Here is a 19,883-nt window from a genome sequence, read left to right on the forward strand (position 1 = left end):
TGTCTGTTCCACTCAGCTCACGCACCTTGGACTCTGCCAGCAGGTCAACAAATCCGCATTTTCCTCCATGATGTTCATTCATCACCAAACATGGCCCATGGCAGGCCCGTGGATGATTGCACTAGCATCCTGGCTTTGACTGAAATTTGGTTCATGGGTGGCGACACCTTTCCACTTAATGAGGCCTCCCTGCCTGGATATATTTTCAGGTTTATCTCTAATTAACAAGCACATGTAGCCTTGCTTAGAAATCTTATTTAACTGGAATATAAATCCGTTTATCAGTAATGGAGATCTACACTTAATCATTTTGTGTTTATCAGCATACAACCTATCGCAGCTCCAACCCATTTGCTCTGCAGGGAGCATTTCTCACCCCACAGACTGCAATGACTGGAACATTCAGTCATATTCATGCCTGATTCCTGCACATGACCACGTTGTAAGCCATCATTGTAAAAACAATGGTAGAAAATATAATGGAGAGGTGTAGCAGTGGTAATGCTGAGGTTATTCAGTCCCATTTTGTACACAAGGACTTTGTATTCACAACTTCAACATTCTTCACTGAAGCATGTCAGTCAGTGTTGTCATGTTTCCTGGTCCTGTAGGACTGAATGTGACAGGACTATAAACAGCAACGGGAGCAAATGCCAATTTAATAAATAAACCCAACAATCCATTGACATTGAGGGCACATTAGAACCCAGAATAAAACTGTTTCCCATCACAACCTGTGGCTGTGCAATAATTGAAGCAATGACTTGCAGAACCAGGTAATGATGTGGAGATGCCGGTGATGGACTGGGGTTGACAATTGTAAACAATTTTACAACACCAAGTTATAGTCCAGCAATTTTATTTTAAATTCACAAAAATATGGAACGCTTCACGAATTTGCGTGCTCGCTTCGGCAGCACATATACTAAAATTGGAACGATACAGAGAAGATTAGCATGGCCCCTGCGCAAGGATGACACGCAAATTCGTGAAGCGTTCCATATTTTTGTGAATTTAAAATAAAATTGCTGGACTATAACTTGGTGTTGTAAAATTGTTTACAAGAACCAGGTAAGGAAGCGGTTACAATCCTGGCTTATAGCTCTTTCTTACCTGGCAGTATTTGGCATTTTAGCAGTTCAACTTTAATTAAGTAAACGTGGCTGAACTGTGTACAAGATCAACACATCTACTGAGCCTTTTAAATATATAGTTCTTGTGGTCCTATTGAATGATTAATTTGCATTGAGCTGTCTCCATGATAGCAGCTCAAGAATGTTGCACACGAAACACAAAGTGAGCGATTTTCTTATCATTATCACCCCATTTGCACTCAAAAACGTGATGCTTGCGGGTGGAAAATAAAACATCTGTTCCTCGTGCCTACTTACCACTGCTTTTACAGTTGATCTGATTTTTCAGGGGACATTAGTCCTGGAAGCCAGAGCTCCAGTCCGCAACAAACGTGAGCATCATGAATTAATTCATGGAGGGGGGGGGTCAAGTGACGACATCACTTCCTGTTCCCCGCCCACCAACCATGAATGATACAAGTCCTGAGGCAGCTATTTCAGGTAAAACTATATATAGCTTTTGGAGACATTTGTCTTGCACTAGCTTGTAGTTGCCTTTTAAATTGGAATTTGGCACCTACTCAGACACATTAAACTCTGTTTGATCATTTTACATTAGGATGGGGACAAATATTCAATAGCAGCTTCTAACTGAGGCAGTATCAGAGGACTTTTTGAGTTGGTGTCAGTTTGACTGTTGGTAGCACTCTCACCTCTTAGTCAGAAAGTTGTGGATTCAAACCCACACCAAGACTGATATTTCATTGCAGCCCTGAGACAGTGCTACATTGCTGGAAATGTTGTTTTCAGATGGGATGTTAAACTGAGTATCCATCTGCATACTCAGGTAGATGTAAAGATCCCATGGCACAATTTGAAGATCAGGGAGTTCTCTCCCTGTCGGGCCAACATTCCTCCCAACCAGACAATAAAAAACAACCAGTCGCCAGCAACAAACCGAGACAGTCTGAACATCATCATGATTTCACTTCCATAACAGTCGGCTCAGTCACATCCTCTGCAGATCTTCTGGTTTCACATTGCCCATGTCTCATCTCTTTCGCGCTATCCCGCTGTCCGATGCACGGATCAGGCAGGGCTACTCTCGCTGATTCGATGCCTGTCCTCCTGTCAGTAGTAGTAGTCGGAGTCCTGGAATTGAGCTTCGTGACTCGGGGTTAAAAGGCACAGTTGGCAACCGCTCGCGATCGGAGCGACAGCTCGCGCCTTCGCTCGCTGCCCGCACGTGCGCGCGGATCCCGCTTCAAACCGCCTTTCTGGCTCCAACTGACAACCTGCGCACATGCGCAGAGGCGGCAAATGACCAACTCTAAGGAGTGGGAGGCAGTTAAGAATCAGGATGCGATTTGAAGAGGCAGCGAGCGCAGGGAATGGACCGGGCTTGGCAGATACGAGGGCCAAGTGAACAGGAGTAAGCTCATTTGGTCTGCTACATATACAATCCATAACCCCAACGGTGCAAATATATCTCCCCCCCCCCCCCTTCATAGAATTGTAGAAAGTTACGGCACAGAAGAAGGCCATTCGTCCCGTCGTGTCCGTGCCTTTGTTGTACCTGTTTTCGTTTGTCTGCACAGGAGAAAATATATTAAACAGGGTTAAAAGCCTATCCACAGCTTCAGTTACAATACTGATTTGCTAGGATAATAGGGGATAGTGTCACCACCCTAACTTTCCAACCTCGCCACTGAAAAATCGTTATATGGCTTGGCAGCTGGCCAAACTGGTCTTACATGGGATAGGAAGCTGTGATTGTTGGTGATACATTTTGGAATTGGTGAGAATGTGGAACTCGCTACCATGTGGAACGGTTGAGGTGAATAGTATAGATGCATTTAAGAGGAAGCCAGATAAGTACGCGGGAGAAAGGAATAGAAGGGTATGTTGAAAGGGTAAGATGAAGTAAGGTGGGAGGAGGCTGTGGAGCATAAACACCGGCATAGACCTGTTGGGCCGAATGGCCTGTTTCTGTGCTGTAAAATTGTATGAATTAATTCGAAAAGTTGTCAATAGTTACTCCAAAATGGGTTGACAATAATCATTCGGTAATATAGCCTAAACATCACAGCTGAGATTGCAACATTGGAATTATACCAGCACTGGTTGTTGCAGTTTCAAACTGAGCCTTTGGAAAACACTTGTCATCATCTTTGTGCGTATGGTATTTGTAACAATACTTTTTTATGTATATTGGAAAGTTTCATGTGTCTTCACATAATTGCTAACCGCTCGCTTTTGAAGCGAGCATCACTGTTACCTTCCTCCATCCGCGCAACTCGCACCAGCACGGCCAAGATCTCGGATCTTGGCACTTTAAATGCCGCTTCACACTTTGAGACTGGCTATATATTACAGGGGGAAAGTCGGTCAGGGGTTCAAGGGTTGTTTTCCAAGATAGGTGTGAAAAAGGGTGAAATGAGAAGCAGAGGGCCGATTGAGAATCAGTTGTGCACGAAAACTGAAGAACCAATATGATCCAAAGTGCTAGAGATTGCACCAGGAGGAAAAATGGAAGCGCGTGATTGATATGGACGACTACAGGAACCTGTTGATGACAAGGTGGGAGGGAAAGAACACTTGAGAAGTACGGAAAGATGATTTGAGTGAGACCAAGAAATACCTAGGACAGACCAAAACAAGAATCTAGGATGAGACTGATACTATGTCAACATTCCAAGGATAAAAGACACAGACCATGGGAAAATAAGAAAGTGAAAAACATGAAATAAAAATAGCAAATAGCAAAAACAATGGGAAAAAATAAAAATAATAGAAAATGAAGAGTAAAATACAAATTGAGAATAAGAAATTACAAAGTAGCTGAATGCAACAGAAGTTTATAACGAACTAAGGGGGATAAAGAGAGGGGTAATGTTAAAAAGTGGATTAAAAAAGAAGCAAAGTGGCTAAAACCAACAAAAATATGGAACTAAGACATATGGAAAGCAAAATAAATTTTAAAAACAAGACAAATAAACACAGAAATATTTCAATGGAAAAATATGAACTATGGGCAAAAAAGGGGAGAAAAAAAAGAAATAAAATTACAGATTGTTCTGACAGAAAGATACAGTAAATTTCAACAATATGCACAAAAAGCAAAAAAAAACTGCACATGCAATATGGAACAAGAACAGAAAATGCTGGAAACACTCAGCAGGTCAGTCAGTATCTGTGGACAAAACAGTTGAGTTGACATTTCAAGTGTAGACCCTTGATCAGAACCAATTCTTCAACCTGAACATTTCTTAATCTGAAATGTTAACTCATTAGTTCTCTCCACAGATACTGACAAACCTGCTAGTTTTCTGTTTTCGTTTCAAATAATGTGCACTCAAATAAACAGAGGGGGGAGAAGCTTTGGAAGAAAAACAAATACATGAAATGAGACAAAAAGTGAGGGCATCATGTACCATAATGGCTAAAGAAACTGACTAAGATAAAACAGTAAGGACAAGAAAACAATTTAAAATAAATTAAAAATATGTTTTTAAAAAGTAATATGGATCAGAAAAAAATTTAAAAGTGGGGAATACAGAACAAATCAAGAGAGAAAGCAGAAGCAAATTATAAAAACGGAAAGCTCACTGAAATTAAAGCACAGGAATTAAGTGGATGTATGCATTACTTCCAAGGCGTAATGCATAGGAATAGGAGTAGGTCGTTTAGCCCCTCGAGCCTGTTTCACCATTCAATGCGATCATGGCTGATCTGTGACCTAACTCCATATAACCGTCTTAGCCCCATATCCCTTAATACCTTTGGTTAACAAAAATCTATCAATCTCAGATTTAAAATTAACAATTGAGCTAGCATCAACTGCCGTTTGCGGAAGAGAGTTCCAAACTTCTACCACCCTTTGCGTGCAGTTGTTTAATTTATAGCAGCACATGTTTACCATACCTCATGCACATCATGAGCAATGGGAGTTAATTGTTGTTTACTGTAGCGTTGTGTTTCTCATTTTTGATTTCAAATATTTACTTGTGTCTGAGCGAAGTTTAACTTTATTGCTCTCTCTCTGACGTAAAGTAGACAAAATTGTGGCTGTCTAAATGACGAGCATCGTTGCTGTGATGGGTACTGAATACTGCATGTAACTGGGTGATGCATTATCTGCCCCATTGTCTATCACAACACCAGCAGATTTAAGGCCCTAAAATGCATTGGTGCCATTTACACGTCATGGACTTTGGTATCTGTAGATCTAATAAAGGTTAATATTTTCTAAAATTAAAATTAAAGAAATAGACATTGAGCAATCCTGAAACTCACCTGAATATTTAATTTGTATAACTAACAAATCACTGACTCTACAAGTGAATTTCTAACACTTCCTTTTCCATATTTGCTGCTTTCAGCTGATGTCTGTGTGCAAAGCAGACTGTTGGCATGTATGCATCAGTGGCTAGGTATTTATAATGTGGGTGCATGGGACCTGAAGAGGCAAGTGCAGTCATCAGTTGTGAGTTTGTGCATATATGACTCAAAATTACAGTGTCCTCTGTGGTATATAGCAGCTCATACCCAAATTATGACTCTCAGGTTCCGTGTGCACACTTTGAAGCTGTGCAGATAGCAGACCACAGTCTTTCCAAAGTCCTGAAATCGCTTAATAAAACCCAAATTCTGATAAACCAACATGTGAATATAGATGAGAACAATACAATTCATCTTTTTACCACATACAAACATTGGGCCATACAAAATCTCAACCAATAGGTAGGAACTCTTAAAGTTTATCCATGACCAAAATGTAGTCTTAGCCAATACAACCAATCTCTAATTGTTTTCAGTAAGTAAAGCATACATACTTAACCATCTGTTTTCATGCAGACAGATAGCGATTGAGACCTCTGTTCACTTTATCCATACTTGTGACCCAAAATCAACGAACAGTGCAACTTCCATGTCCCCCCGGGTTTGTTGCTCCAGAGTCCAGTAGCTAAAGCACCGGCCTGGTCCTGCTCCCTTTTTCACTGCTTCCAACAATACTGGCCCTGATAGCCATTTCTGCACACTGCATCACTAATTGAAATCCTGGAATGCAATGTCCTAAAGAGGAATTTAACTTATTGAATCACTTTCTAGCAATGGCCTTGGTTATAGGCCTTTATTTGGAGCTGCTTTTCAGTTGTTTTTTGAGTTGTCAGCTGTTCATTTGAGTTGTCAGCCTTTCATGTACTGTGCCACCTTTTTTGAAGTTGTGTGTCAGCTTTTCCAAGTTTTGCAGGTTGGCATGTATAGCGCGGGTTCCTACTCCTGATCTGAAGCTCTCAGAGACATGGGGATAAATTTTAACCCCGAAGAACAGGTGGGTTGGCGGGGGCGGGTGTGTATTGAAAATTGTCAGTTTTGGGAGTGGGACTGCATCCTGCCTCAACCCACTGACTTCCGACTTTGACCCAGACATATCTGGGTGCGCGCGCGTGCTTCTGAAACCCGGAAGTCCCGCTAGCACTTAAAGACTTAAAGTCACTCATATTTGATAGATTTTCATAAGGAGATCTGCAAAGTGAAGATAGTGAAGTACTCAGACCACCTGGAATGACCACCATCACCACCAACATCAGCCTCCCACCCTCCCCTCCATTTGCACAAAACAGTCCTACAACCACACATACACCCATTGTAAATGCACCCAATGGGTGGCATCAAGTCTTGCCATTCATGATGAGGGACATGCAAGGGCGCTTTCACAAAAGGGACTCAAGAATGGACAAGACATGGCAGTGGTGGTGACAAGTATGATATTTACTGTGATTAAAAAAAAAATGAGAAATGAAAAACATGACATTTAGTCAGACACCCTTGTGAATAGCCTTGGTGATCACAAAACCTTCACCTTACTCTTCCTACTACTTCTATGGGGTGCATCCCTTGTGGCTTCAGCAGAGGTAGTGGTAGGTTGCGCAGGTCCCTGCCCTGACTGCTGAGATGCTCTTGGCCTACATCCTCTGTGTTTTGAAGCCCGTGAGGGCCCCGCCAAAGACTGCTCCTTGCAGGTGCAGACTCGGCCATCTGGAGAGGAGGCAGCATTTCGGGTAGCGGTTGAGGGGGAGGGGGGGCAACGGGTGAGATGTGGGAACTCTTTGAGTGGAGTCCCCACTTCCATGTCCCCTTTCGCCATCATCCCTCTCCTGGGCCAGGGCCACATCACTCCTACCACTGTGCTGGACAACAGCTTAGAGATCATCTGTGATGCCTTGTAAGGCCACTGCTAATGTATCTGTCTCCCTGTTTAAGGTGGCAGAATGTTGGTCATCCTGAGTCCGCATGGCTGTTGTCAGGGCCTGAATGGAATCATTTTTGAGCTGTGCTTGAAGCTCAATGGAGGCTGCCATTCTCTCCATCGCAGACATTCCCACAACCAGTCCTGGTCACCAGTCCACTAATGCCGGAGGTGGACTCCTCCATGCTCTCCGCTGTTGTGCAGAGTGAGCGTGGCACGTCTTCCAGTATGTTGCAAAGGTGCATCTGTACCTCGATCATTCTCCTTTTCAAGGATGGCCCTCAGGGTTCAGCATTGGTGTCCAGTTGAGCAGAGCTTGGAGAGGAGTGCGTCCACCAACGCGGACTCTCCACAGCTGCCCCTGCCACCAGTGTCTGCTCGTGCTCACTTGTGTGTGGTGAATCACCAGGTGACAACCCAACTAATTCTCCAATAGGACCCACTGAGGCGTGAGTATCTGCACTGGTGCATGGCTCGCTATGGTGTGATGGTGCACCATCAGAAGCATGGAGCTCCTCTGAGAAATTGCCCTCGCCCATATCGTGTGCCTCTTCAGCACTCTTTGAAGGCCCTGGAAGAGCAATATTAAGAAACATTACAGAAGTAATGTTGCGATTAGTATCCTGAGGTGTGCAACAGGTCAATCATTGATAACATCAATTCATGATGTGTGTATAGGATGTTAAAGTCCTGTCGCCAGTCGATTGCGGGTTGCCAGTCTCGCCATCTCTGACGGCCAGGCATTCAACCTTGCGGCTGAGATCTAACGCATTCTCTTCCGCCTCTGTCAGAGCCACTATTTGTGGTGGGCCCCCTCCAGTCCTACTCCTCTCACATGCATTTTGTGCTCTCTTCTACAAGGGGAGAAAAAACAAACGTGTGAGTGAGTGAAGGTGGTATGTTTACCCAATGGATGCATTGCTTTGGGTGATGCTGACAATGAAGCAGATGCATCAGAGGGTGACTATCAGACAGATTCATCACATTGCATCAGGATTGGGGTGAGTGGGTGTGGTGGGTTCACAAATGGGGAGGTGAGGAAGTGCACAGAAAGTGAAGGTAAGTTGATGATAAGACTTAAGTGGGTGTGAGGAGTGATGTGATGGAGTACCCTTGGCAAGATAGAGTGAGAGAGGGGGTAATGTACACGACAGGATATAGGTGAATCAGTAACTGGACTCACTTTTCCTGACCTTGTAAGGTCATTAAATTGCTTCCTGCTTTGTACGCATGATCTTGCCATCGTGCTCCTGCTACTCAGCTCCTCTGCCACCTCCCTTCTTGGTGGCAGTAGCAGGGCGCTTCCTCTGGTCAGCCGGGTATAGTATCTCCCTCCTGCTCCTGATACCAGCCAGCAACAACTCCAGAGATGAGTTGCTAAAGCAGGGTGCTGCCTTACACCTGTGATGCTTCATCTCTGCACATTCCTCCTTTCTCCCTTAAAATCCATGCTTGCAACGGGCCTTTAAATACTCCAATTTCCAGTACATCATTCGAGTGCGCAGTACGCCTGCTGCACAGCTTGGAGACACGAAACCCAGAAGTAACATTAAGGGCCTTCAATTTAGTCGTGATCGCTTGAGAGAACGCACAAAATTTTTTTCCCAGTTTCGCATCTGCTTATTGACCCCCTTGCTGAGATCCTGCTACTAGGTTAAAATTTACCCCATGATGACCAATGAAATGCAGGGCTTGCTGTTTCAGTGATTATGTTTATGGACCAGGCTCTGGCACCTTTTCAACTGCACTTTAGATTAGACGTGAGTTCCATGGTTAAATTGGATTGATTCCAAGTAGTGTGAGAGGGCCACTGGAGCCAACGCACAGTAATTTCAGAACTCTTTGCATAAGGCATTGACAGTATATTAAATCAGACTGGTATGGATTACTTTATGTCTGAGTGTCCTGACCAATATTTATCCCTCAACCAACATCACTAAAACAGATTATCCGGTCATTATCACATTGCTGTTTGTGGAACCTTGTGTGCAAATTGGCTGCCACGTTTCATACATTACAACAGTGACTACACTTCAAAAGTACTTAATTGGCTGTAAATCGTTTTGGGACACCCTGAGGTCATGAAAGACTCTTTATAAATGCAAGCCTTTCTTTCCTTCTTTTGATTATTTCCATTTAAAAGGGACAGTTCCCCATTTGTTTATAATAAAGTGATAGTTTCTTTAAAGTACTGATTGCTTACCTAATCTCACAAGCCAAGCATAGTTCTTTATGATTTAAAGTCAGTCCTGCATTGCCAGCAGGACACCTGCCACAGAGACATCAATATCTTTCAGCATGAATTAAATTTATCCTCATCAGTAATTGAATGTAACTGACTCTGGCTGGATGGAAACACTAAGAGTAGCATCCTCAGCTGGCTGAGGCTATAAACCAGTACCAAAGTACTGCCTCCTCCCAGCACAAAGCTATGACCATGCTGTAATTATCCAGATATTGAACGGACTGTACAAACTGTTGACTAGCTCTTAAGATGCACCTTTCAATCTAATATAATTGATTTACTAAAGGACACAGTTAACTGAGTTGATATTGGTTGATTTCAGTTCATTCCAGTTCAATTTAGTTTCAGGAGTTGAGTTTAATTCAGTTGATCCGAGTTCAGTTTAGTTGAGTTGAGTTAAATTGAGATTAGTTGAGTTCAATTGTGTCACATTGGAACATTGCCTACATTGAGCCTTTTCTTTAACTGCCATTTTCTGCTCTTTCCTGTCAGACAGCTTGCTGCAAACCACACACTTTTGCATGGGTCATACAGCTTGTTTCTGAGTGTTAGCGAGAAACAGAACAATTTTACTCAAGCTAGTTCAAGGAGATGACAAATCAGAGTATTAGAACCAGGAATTCAAACATACACAGTTACTGCACACTGGGTAAAAATACCTTGGATCCCAACTTAGGTAACCATTGCACATTCAACTTAACGATTCCCTATTAATCCAAATTATTATTTTGCACACACTGGGCTGTTTGTCTGTGTAGGGAATTCCCATCATTAGTAAAATGTAACAATTACAAACATGACTATTACATCCTTATATTTAGAAGACACTTTTTTATTGAGATACCAAGCTGAAGGGCTCAGGCCCATAGTGTAGGACACCACCAAGATTAAAAACATTAGGAGAGAAGATGAAGTAGATCAGTGTTGTCCAATAGAAATCGCTGACTAGCCAGCTTTATGGCTACAGCGACTCCATTTTAGCCAAATGCACTAATTTTAATAGAAAATGCCTAACACACAATACAGGTAAATGTACTTCACATGCATTCTAACTTAACAAGCATCTACCACCATTCAGTGTGAAACTTTGTAGTGTTTCTCTTGGAATTCTGGCATGAATTTATCAGACACAGCACATCTCAGTTCAGTTTAAGAACATAAGAAATAGGAGCAGAGTAGGCCACATGGCCCCTCGAGCCTGCTCCGCCATTCAATCAGATCATGGCTGATCTTTGACCTCAACTCCACTTTCCTGCACGATCCCTATATCCCTTGATTCCCCTAGAGTTCAGAAATCTGTCTATCTCAGCCTTGAATATATTCAACAAAGTAACCACAGCCCTTTGGGGTAGAGAATTCCAAAGATTCACCACCCTCTGAGTGAAGAAATTTCTCCTCATCTCAGTCCTAAATGGCCTATCCCTTATTCTGAGACTGTGACCCCTGGTTCTAGACTCTCCAGCCAGGGGAAACATCCTCCCTGCATCTACCCTGTCGAGCCCTGTAAGAATTTTGTATGTTTCAATGAGATCACCTCTCATTCTTCTAAACTCTAGAGAATATAGGCCTAGTCTACTCAATCTCTCCTCATACGACAATCCCACCATCCCAGGAATCAGTCTGGTGAACCTTCGTTGCACTCCCTCTATGGCAAGTATATCCTTTCTTCGGTAAGGAGGCCAAAATTGTACACAATACTCCTGGTGCAGTCTTACCAAGGCCCTATGTAATTACAGTACGATATCTTTACTCCTGTACTCAAATCCTCTTGTAATAAAGACCAACATACCATTTGCCTTCCTAATTGCTTGTTGCACCTGCATGTTAGCTTTCAGTGACTCATGTACAAGGACACCCAGGTCCCTTTAAACATCAACATTTCCCAATCTTTCAGCATTTAAAAAATACTCTGCATTTCTGTTTTTCCTACCAAGTGGATAACTTCACATTTTTTCACATTATATTCCATCTGCCATGTTCTTGCCCACTCACTTAGCCCATCTATATCCCCTTGAAGCCTCTTTGCATCCTCCTCACAACACACATTCCCACCTAGTTTTGTGTCATCAGCAAACTTGGAAATTTTACATTTGGTCCCCTCATCCAAATCATTGATATAGATTGTGAATAGCTGGGGCCCAAGCACCAATCCCTGTGGTACCCCACTAGTCACAGTCTGCCAACCTGAAAAAGACCTGTTTATTCCTACTCTCTGTTTTCTGTCTGTTAACCAATTCTTAATCCATGCCAGTATATTATCCCCAATTCCATGTGCTCTAACTTTGTTCACCAACCTCCTGTGTGGGACCTTATCGAAAACCTTCTGAAAATCCAAATACACCACATCCACTGGTTCCCCCTTATCTATTCTACTAATAACAACCTCAAAGAACTCCAATAGGTTTGTCAAACATAATTTCCCTTTCATAAATCCATTTTGACTCTGCCAAATCCTATTATTATTTTCTAAGTATCCTGTTATCACATCCTTTATAATAGATTCAAGCATTTTCCCTACTACTGATGTCAGGCTAACAGGTCTGTAGTTCCCTGTTTTCTCTCTCCCTCCTTTCTTGAATAGTGGAGTTACATTTGCTACCCTCCAATCTGCAGGAACCGTTCCAGAATCTGTAGAATTTTGGAAGATGACAACCAATGCATCCACTATCTCTATAGCCACCTCTTTCAAAACCCTGGGATATAGATCCTTAGGTCCTTGGGATTTATTGACTTTCAGTCCCATTAATTTCTCTAGTACTATTTTTTTTTACTAATACTAATTTCTTTTAGTTCTCATTCTCGCCAGACCCTTGGTTCTCTACTATTCCTGGGAGGTTTTTTGTGTCTTCTTCCGTGAAGTCAGACACAAAGTATTTGTTTAATTTCTCTGCCATTTCCTTATTCCCCTTATATATTCTCCCGTCTCTGTCTGTAAGGGACCCACATTTGCCTTCGCCAGTCATTTCCTTTTTGCATACCTTCAGAGGCTTTTACAGTCCGTTTTTATGTTTCTCGCTAGTTTACTCTCATATTCTATTTTCCCTTTCTTTATCAATTTCTTGGTCCTCCTTTGCTGAATTCTAAAATGCTCCCAATCCTCAGGCTTACTGCTTTTTCTGGCAACTTTATATGCCTTTGATTTAATACTATCTTTAATTTCTCTTGTTAGCCACAGTTGGACCACTTTTCCTGTTGGGTTTTTGTGCCTTAAAGGAATATATATTTGTTGCAAATTATGTATTAATTCTTTAAATGCCTGTCTACCGGCATACCTTTTAATGTAGTTCCCCAATCAACCACAGCCAACTTGCACCTCATACCTTCGTAGTTTCCTTTGTTTAAATTTAAGACCCTAGTTTCAGATTAAACTACATCACTTTCAAACTTAATGAAGAATTCTATCATATTATGGTCACTCTTCCCTCAGGGCTCCTTTACACCAAGATTATTAATTAACCCTTTCTCATTGCACAATACTAGATCTAAAATATCCTGTTCCCTAGTTGGTTCCTCAACATACTGATCTAGAAAACCATCTTGTATACATTCCAGGAACTCGTCCTCCACAGTATTAGTGCTAATTTGGTTTGCTCAATCTATATGTAGATTAAAGTCCCCCATGATTACTGTATTACCCTTGTTACATGCACTTCTAATTTCCTGCTTTATACCATGCCCGACATTACCACAACTGTTTGGTGGCCCATAAACAACTCGTACCAATGTTTTTTGCCCCTTGCTGTTTCTTAGCTCCACCCAAACTGATTCTATATCTTGATCTTCTGAGCCAAGATCCTTTCTCACTTTGGAATGATCTCATCTTTTATTAACAGCGCTATCCCACCTACTTTTCCTTTTTGACTGTCCTTCCTAAATGTCGAATATCATTGAATATTCAGTTCCCAGCCTTGATCACCCTGCAGCCACGTCTCCATAATGACAATTAAATCATACCCATTTACTTCTATTTGTGCCGTCAATTCATCTACCTATGTTGTTGGTACCGATATGGACCACAACCTCTAGCTGTTCACCCTCACCCCCAGAATGTTCTGCAGCCACTCAGTGACTCAATTACCCTGGCAATTAGGGATGGGCAATAAATGCTGACCTTGCCAGTGACGCCCACTTCCCTTGAACGAATAAAAAAAAATGTACCCTGCTAGTTACATCCTCAAAAAATTCTAATAGGTTTGTACAACACAATTTCCCTTTCATAAAACCATGTTGACTCTGCCTAATCATATTATGATTTTCTAAGTGCCCTGTTACCACTTCCTTAATAATGGATTCCAGCATTTTCCCGACAACTGATGTCAGGCTAACTGGCCTGTAGTTTCCTGTTTTCTCTCTCCCTCCTTTCTTGAACAGCGGGGTCACATTTGCTACCTTCCAATCCGCTGGGATCGCTCTAGAATCTAGGGAATTTTGGAAGATCGTAACCAATGCATCCACTATCTCTGCAGCCACCTCTTTTAGAACCCTAGGATGTAGGCCATCAGATCCAGGGGATTTATCAGCTTTTGGAACCATTAGTTTCTCAAGTATTTTTTCTCTACTGATATTAATTACTTTAAGTTCTTCACTCTCATTAGCCCCTTGATTCCCCACTATTTCTGGTAAGTTTTTTGTGTCATCTACTGTGAAGACAAATACAAAATATTTGTTTAACGCATCTGCCATTTCCTGATTCCCCATTATAATTTCTCCTGTCTCAGCCTCTAAGGGACCAATGTTTACTTTTGCTATTCTCTTCCTTTTTACATACTTGCAGAAGCTCTTACAATCCGTTTTTATATTTCTTGTTAGTTTTTTAGGAAAATATTCTATTTTCTCTTTACCAATTTTTTGGTCGTCCTTTGCTGGTTTCTAAAACTCTCCCAATCCTCAAGCTTATTACTCTTCTTGGCAACATTATAGGCCTCTTCTTTTAATCTAATACTATCCTTGACTTCTTTAGTTAGCCATGGGTGGATCACTTTTCCCTGGAGTTTTTATTTCTCAATGGAATGTATATTTGTTGAGAATATTGAAATATTTCTTTAAATGTTTGCCATTGCTTTTCAATGGTCGTACCCTTTAATTTGGTTTCCCAATCTACCTTAGCCAACTCGCCCCTCATACCTATGTAATTGGCTTTATTTAAGTTTAAGAGTCTAGTTTCTGACTTAAGTTCGTCACTCTCAAACTCAATGTGAAATTCTATCATATTATGATCACTCTTCTCCAGAGGACCTCTTACTGTGAGATTACTAATTAACCCTGTCTCATTACATAATACAAGATCTAAAATGGCCTGTTCCCTGGTTGGTTCCATGATGTATTGCTCTAGGAAACCATCTCGAATGCATTCCTAGAAGCTTCTAGGTTTTGGTCCAGCAATTGTGAGTGGTACTTTGACTTCATTAGAATGATTGCTGAAAATGTTGACTTGCACAATGCCAGATCCATCCCTGCTCTCCATCCAGAATGCGGTTGGATGTTGCTTGCCCTTTGCCAAGATATGCCCTGCTGGAACTGCTTGTTATTGGTTGGGCTTGCTTTCTTCTGCTGGCCTGGAGTGGTCATTCTGATTGGTCGAGCTGACCATGATGACAGCTCCCCTCTCCATACAATGTTGCTGGTGTTTCCATGGTGCTGAAGTCCAGCGTTTTCACCCGTGTCACACACCATTTTAACAGATAACCAATAAGCAGTAACCAAGGAAGTAAAGCACACACAATGATCAAAAACACTTGCACACTCTGCTTTTTGTCTTACCATTTTACCAACAAACACACAAAAAGGTTAAAGTACACATTCATATGCCATGCAAATATGAGTATTGAAATTATATGCCCCACAACGGTGTCTATTACTCATTTTTTAATTTACTAATCAAAAATGAAATTAACCACATCTGCATTCCCAATAAACCATATGTGGCTAGTGGCTAACGTATTGGACAACCCTGAGGTAGATCAGGAAGTGATGCGGTGATACCAAGTAAGGATAAGAAGGGTCAGCACCCTCTAGTAGAAGTATTTAAATCTAAGCTGCCTGTTCATTTTCCCTCTTCCGAACTTGTACTGTAATGCCTAGGTTCTTATCCCTCTCGACAGACTTTAATTCTGTACTAAGCATGGTATATACATGCTTGGCATTAGCCCTACCCATGTGCATGGTATTGCATTTGTCTATATTAAAAGACATCTGCCAGATGCAGGGCCGTTGCCCCATCACATCTAGATCAGATTGTAGTCTTTTTTTCTCCTCAAGGGTATTTAAATAGATATAAATTTAAATAGAAAAATCTTATGGGATTGGAATGAATATATATTTGGCTGTTCTTTCAGAGTTTATTGATTCCAGTAGTTTTTTTCTCAGTATTTCTCAGCCAGTTTAGATGAAATTGGAGAGTCTGCCTGAAGCCTTTGGAGAAATGTAAACGGGACACAAAGTTTCCATAAAAGGTGAGAAGAAAGGAAAACTACCACTTGAGAATATTATGTACATTACAGTTTTATACCGCAATCGTGGCTATTTATTATTTTCTACTTACTCAAAGAGGTGTTTAAACTTAAACACGACTATAACATGTGTCACTGCTACCGTTCACTTATTGTTGTTCTGTTTAACAGATTTGTTTGGCAGTTTTAAGTTTTCAAAATCAAGGAAGATCACATGAGGGCACATGATAAGTCAAAATAAAGTTAAATGGATTCTGTGTTGACCCCTGGGCAGACTACAAATTTGCTTAAGTATCTGGGCAAATGAAAGCATTCCATCGGACATATAGTACAAGGGCGCACCTATGGGAGTGATCTAAGATTCTCATCCAAAAAAAATCGAGAATAAGAAAAACAGAAATGTAATAGTTCTGTCAAACAATTTATTAGGGTTTGGTTTATCTGTACTCCTTAGAATCTTAGAGCATCAACAAGGCTTCCCTTAAGTTGCCCTCTCTCCAGTATAAACATTCTCAGCTTCCTTGGTCTCTCCTCACAGCTCCAATATCAGTTTAGTTGCTCTCCTCTATATCCTCTCCAAAGCCAGGATGTCCCCAACAGTAGAAAAGTGGCTAGTATACACAGTACTTCAGATGGAACCAGACCCATGCTGTATACAATCTCACCATTATTCAGGCTCTCATGCTTTGTCCCCCTAGCTGTACACTCTTAGGATCTTCTTTGTCCTCTTTACTGTGCTGATTGCTTCCACCGGTATCCCCAGATTCCCCTCCCTTGTGTGTCCTGATGTCCACTACCATTCATCTTATACTCCCAGTGCATAGTTCCTTTTTTTCTCCAGTATAGTGAAGAGTTAAAACAGTAGATAATGGCCCGGAATTTGCGCTGAGCAGTGAACAAATGGCACCCACCATTTGTTAGATTTAAACTTACCCACAAACTATCCACGGGCTTCTGGATGCCAACTTGCTGAAGTGGGGAGCCGGAAAAAGTGCAGCGTCCTCTCCCAGGCATCTGTGAGCTGTGTGAAGGAACTGTCTGTCCCCTCAAACAATCAGATTGAAGCATCCTTGACAAACCGTGCAGAGTCAGAACCAGGAAGTGCAAGCTACAACAGGAAATTCAATGTAAAATCAGTTAGAGAAAGCGAAATAAAGAGAGGGTAAGAAATATTTAAATAAAAGATGGAAATAAAAGAGACAAGGAAAAAGTAAAAAAATAAAAATTTAAAATCTTTTTTAAATGTCCAACAATAATTAAAATCGGAAGGAATGAGACTCCACATTCTTAAAAGTTAATTTTCAGTGCCAGAGGTGGCAATCATTAAGACTTACCACACCGTTAAAAGTTAGCTTAGACCTAAAAAAACTGAGGGGAAAAAATTGAATAGGGGCCTGTTGGGGCGTAGCTGGCGTGATGTGCTATTACCCCGCACCCAATGGCCCCTATGCAGGCAGGACACAAGTTTTGGCCCACCCGAGGACATACCTGCAAGCAGCGTTCCATTCCAGGCCTTGCACGTGGAATCAGTGCAATTCGCACTTTCCACCACCAGGGGAGCTCAATCTCTTAAAGGGAGGATGTTTCTTAGAGATCTCTTAAAGGTAGCTGGTACTTGTTATTTGCTGAAAATAACAGTCTACTGTCTGCACGGAGTCTGAACAGAGATCAGACATCGCACACGTAAAACACAGATGCAGTTGCCATCCCTATGTTTACACGCTGATGAGTTTTGTTAAAACATTGAATAAAGGTTGCACACTACTAAATCCCACATCCTCCAATCTGCATGCCAGACCTCACCTATCTGCCGATCTGAGTTGGTACCAGGCCTGTGAGAGTGCATGCACCAAGGTTCTCTGCTGATGTACTAGAGACCTTGGTGCAAGAAGTGGACAGAAGGAGGGACATCCTATATCCGCAGGGGATGGGGGGGGGGGCAAGAGACATATATCAAAAAGGCAGTGGGAAATCAATGCCAGGCGCACAGCATCATGAACATTGATGCAGTGCAGGAAGAAGTTCAATGCTTTGACATGAGTGGTCAAGGTGAGTGAGGTCAACTGTCAAGTGGCGTCTCCTACCAACTGCACCACGCACTACACCCCCCCATCACCCACATACCAACAAACTCACTCCATCAGTACTCAACTCTTCCCCAAATGCTTCCTCTCACCCTTACATATTACCACTGTTTCAAACCGCCCACCCACAACTCATAGGCCACACACTGGTAGCTATTCAATCATGACAGGCACGCCATCCAGACATACGTCCCGTTTCTTGCAGGAGAAGGTGGCACATATCAGGAGGCAGCAAGTGGCAGGGGCATTTAGCCCCTTCAGCCTGTTCTGCCATTAAGTGAGATCATGGTGGACCTGTGCCCTAACTCGATATACCTGCCTTAGCCCTATAACCCTTAATACTCTTGGTTCACAGAAATCTATCAATCTCAGATTTAACATTCACAAGTGAGCTAGCATCAACTGCTGTTTGCAGAAGAGTGTTCCAAACATCTCCCACACTTTGCGTGTAGAAGCATTTCCTAACTTCACTCCTGCACGTCCTGGCTCTAAATGTTAGGCTGTGTCCCCGTGTCCTAGTATTCAAGTCTAGGAGACCTCCAAAAATAGTTACAAATGTCTCCGCAGCCAGAAGCAATAATCCAGCCACTAACCTGTAAATCCTGCATGGTCCCTTTAAATAGCGCTTGTGGGAGGTCCTCCAGGCACTTTAAGACAAGTTCAGATGGTCGGGGTTAAGGCTATGCATTGAGTTGAGCCTTAAATACCAAAATGATGTCTATCACTTTAAATCAGCGTTGCACACTGATTGAAGCCATTTTCTCCCCACTTTACATGATTCAGCGGCGAAACAACAGGCGCTACACGGCTCAATTTAGCGCCCAGTCTGTATCTTTATGTAGATTACTTCATTTCCAGCTGGGCAGGAGAGCAACTTCGCGCTGGTCCATTCATTCCAACGGGGATCCAGCCAGCGAGCTGTCCTTCCTGCACAGTTTCGAAGGAGCAGGGCATCTGATAGAGCAGCTTCCGGATTTCCCTGTTTGACTGCGCGTGTGCATTCGCCGGAAGTTGCTGTACCAGATGCGCAGAAATAACGGTGAACTCTGTTAGCCTCACCGTTATTTTATGAGCAAATTCCGGGCCAATATAAGTGCCAGCGTAGCTCACCTGGTAGCACTGTTCTGAGCTGCAAGTTTGTGGGTTGAAGGCCCACTGCACAACTTAGGTACAAAAAATATGTTAACTTACACTACAATGTAGTACTGAGGGAGACTTCCATTGTTGGAGGTTCAGGGGGCGAAATTGTGCCTTGTAGCATCCGTTATGTAGGCGCTATGCAAACACCTGAGCCCCGAAAATGGCATCCGAGATGCGCATACATAAGTCCGGCGTGACGTGTGCAGGACACCATCTTAGTACACCTAACGAACGCCGGCAGCATGTAGAGTAGGGAGATTATGATGTTAATCAGTGTGCAACGCTGATTTAAAGGGACCGCTGCTATTTTGGAACTCCACACTCCAGCCAGCGCACTGTCTTAACCTCGCATAGCTAAACAGGTCTTAAAGGCATGGAGGACCCCCCCCCACCAGTGCTATTTAAAGGGATCATTCACGAGTTACTGGTTAGTTGCTGGATTATTTGTTCTGGCTGCTGATGCATTTGTACCTGTTTTTGGAGGTTTCCTATACTATATAAAGTTACAATACTCTACAGGGAGTGGGCTGGCTAGCAGACAGGCAACAGCAAGGGCACTGGCGGAGTGGCAGGGCTGGGACAGGAGTGCTGTCATCCTGAGAGAGGACAGCAGGTTCATGTTCCATGGAACCACTGCTA

The 19,883-nt window shown here is 42.4% G+C and overlaps 1 non-coding gene across 1 annotated transcript; it reads left to right on the plus strand.

The window, feature by feature from the left end:
• Positions 1 to 901: 901 nt before the first annotated feature.
• On the plus strand, positions 902 to 1,008 carry LOC137301229 (U6 spliceosomal RNA). Its single transcript, XR_010958252.1, has one exon. It is a non-coding gene; the product is annotated as a U6 spliceosomal RNA (small nuclear RNA).
• Positions 1,009 to 19,883: the final 18,875 nt, after the last annotated feature.

The sequence above is a fragment of the Heptranchias perlo genome, chromosome 32 (assembly GCF_035084215.1).
Source record: "Heptranchias perlo isolate sHepPer1 chromosome 32, sHepPer1.hap1, whole genome shotgun sequence".
Taxonomy (NCBI): Eukaryota; Metazoa; Chordata; class Chondrichthyes; order Hexanchiformes; family Hexanchidae; genus Heptranchias; species Heptranchias perlo.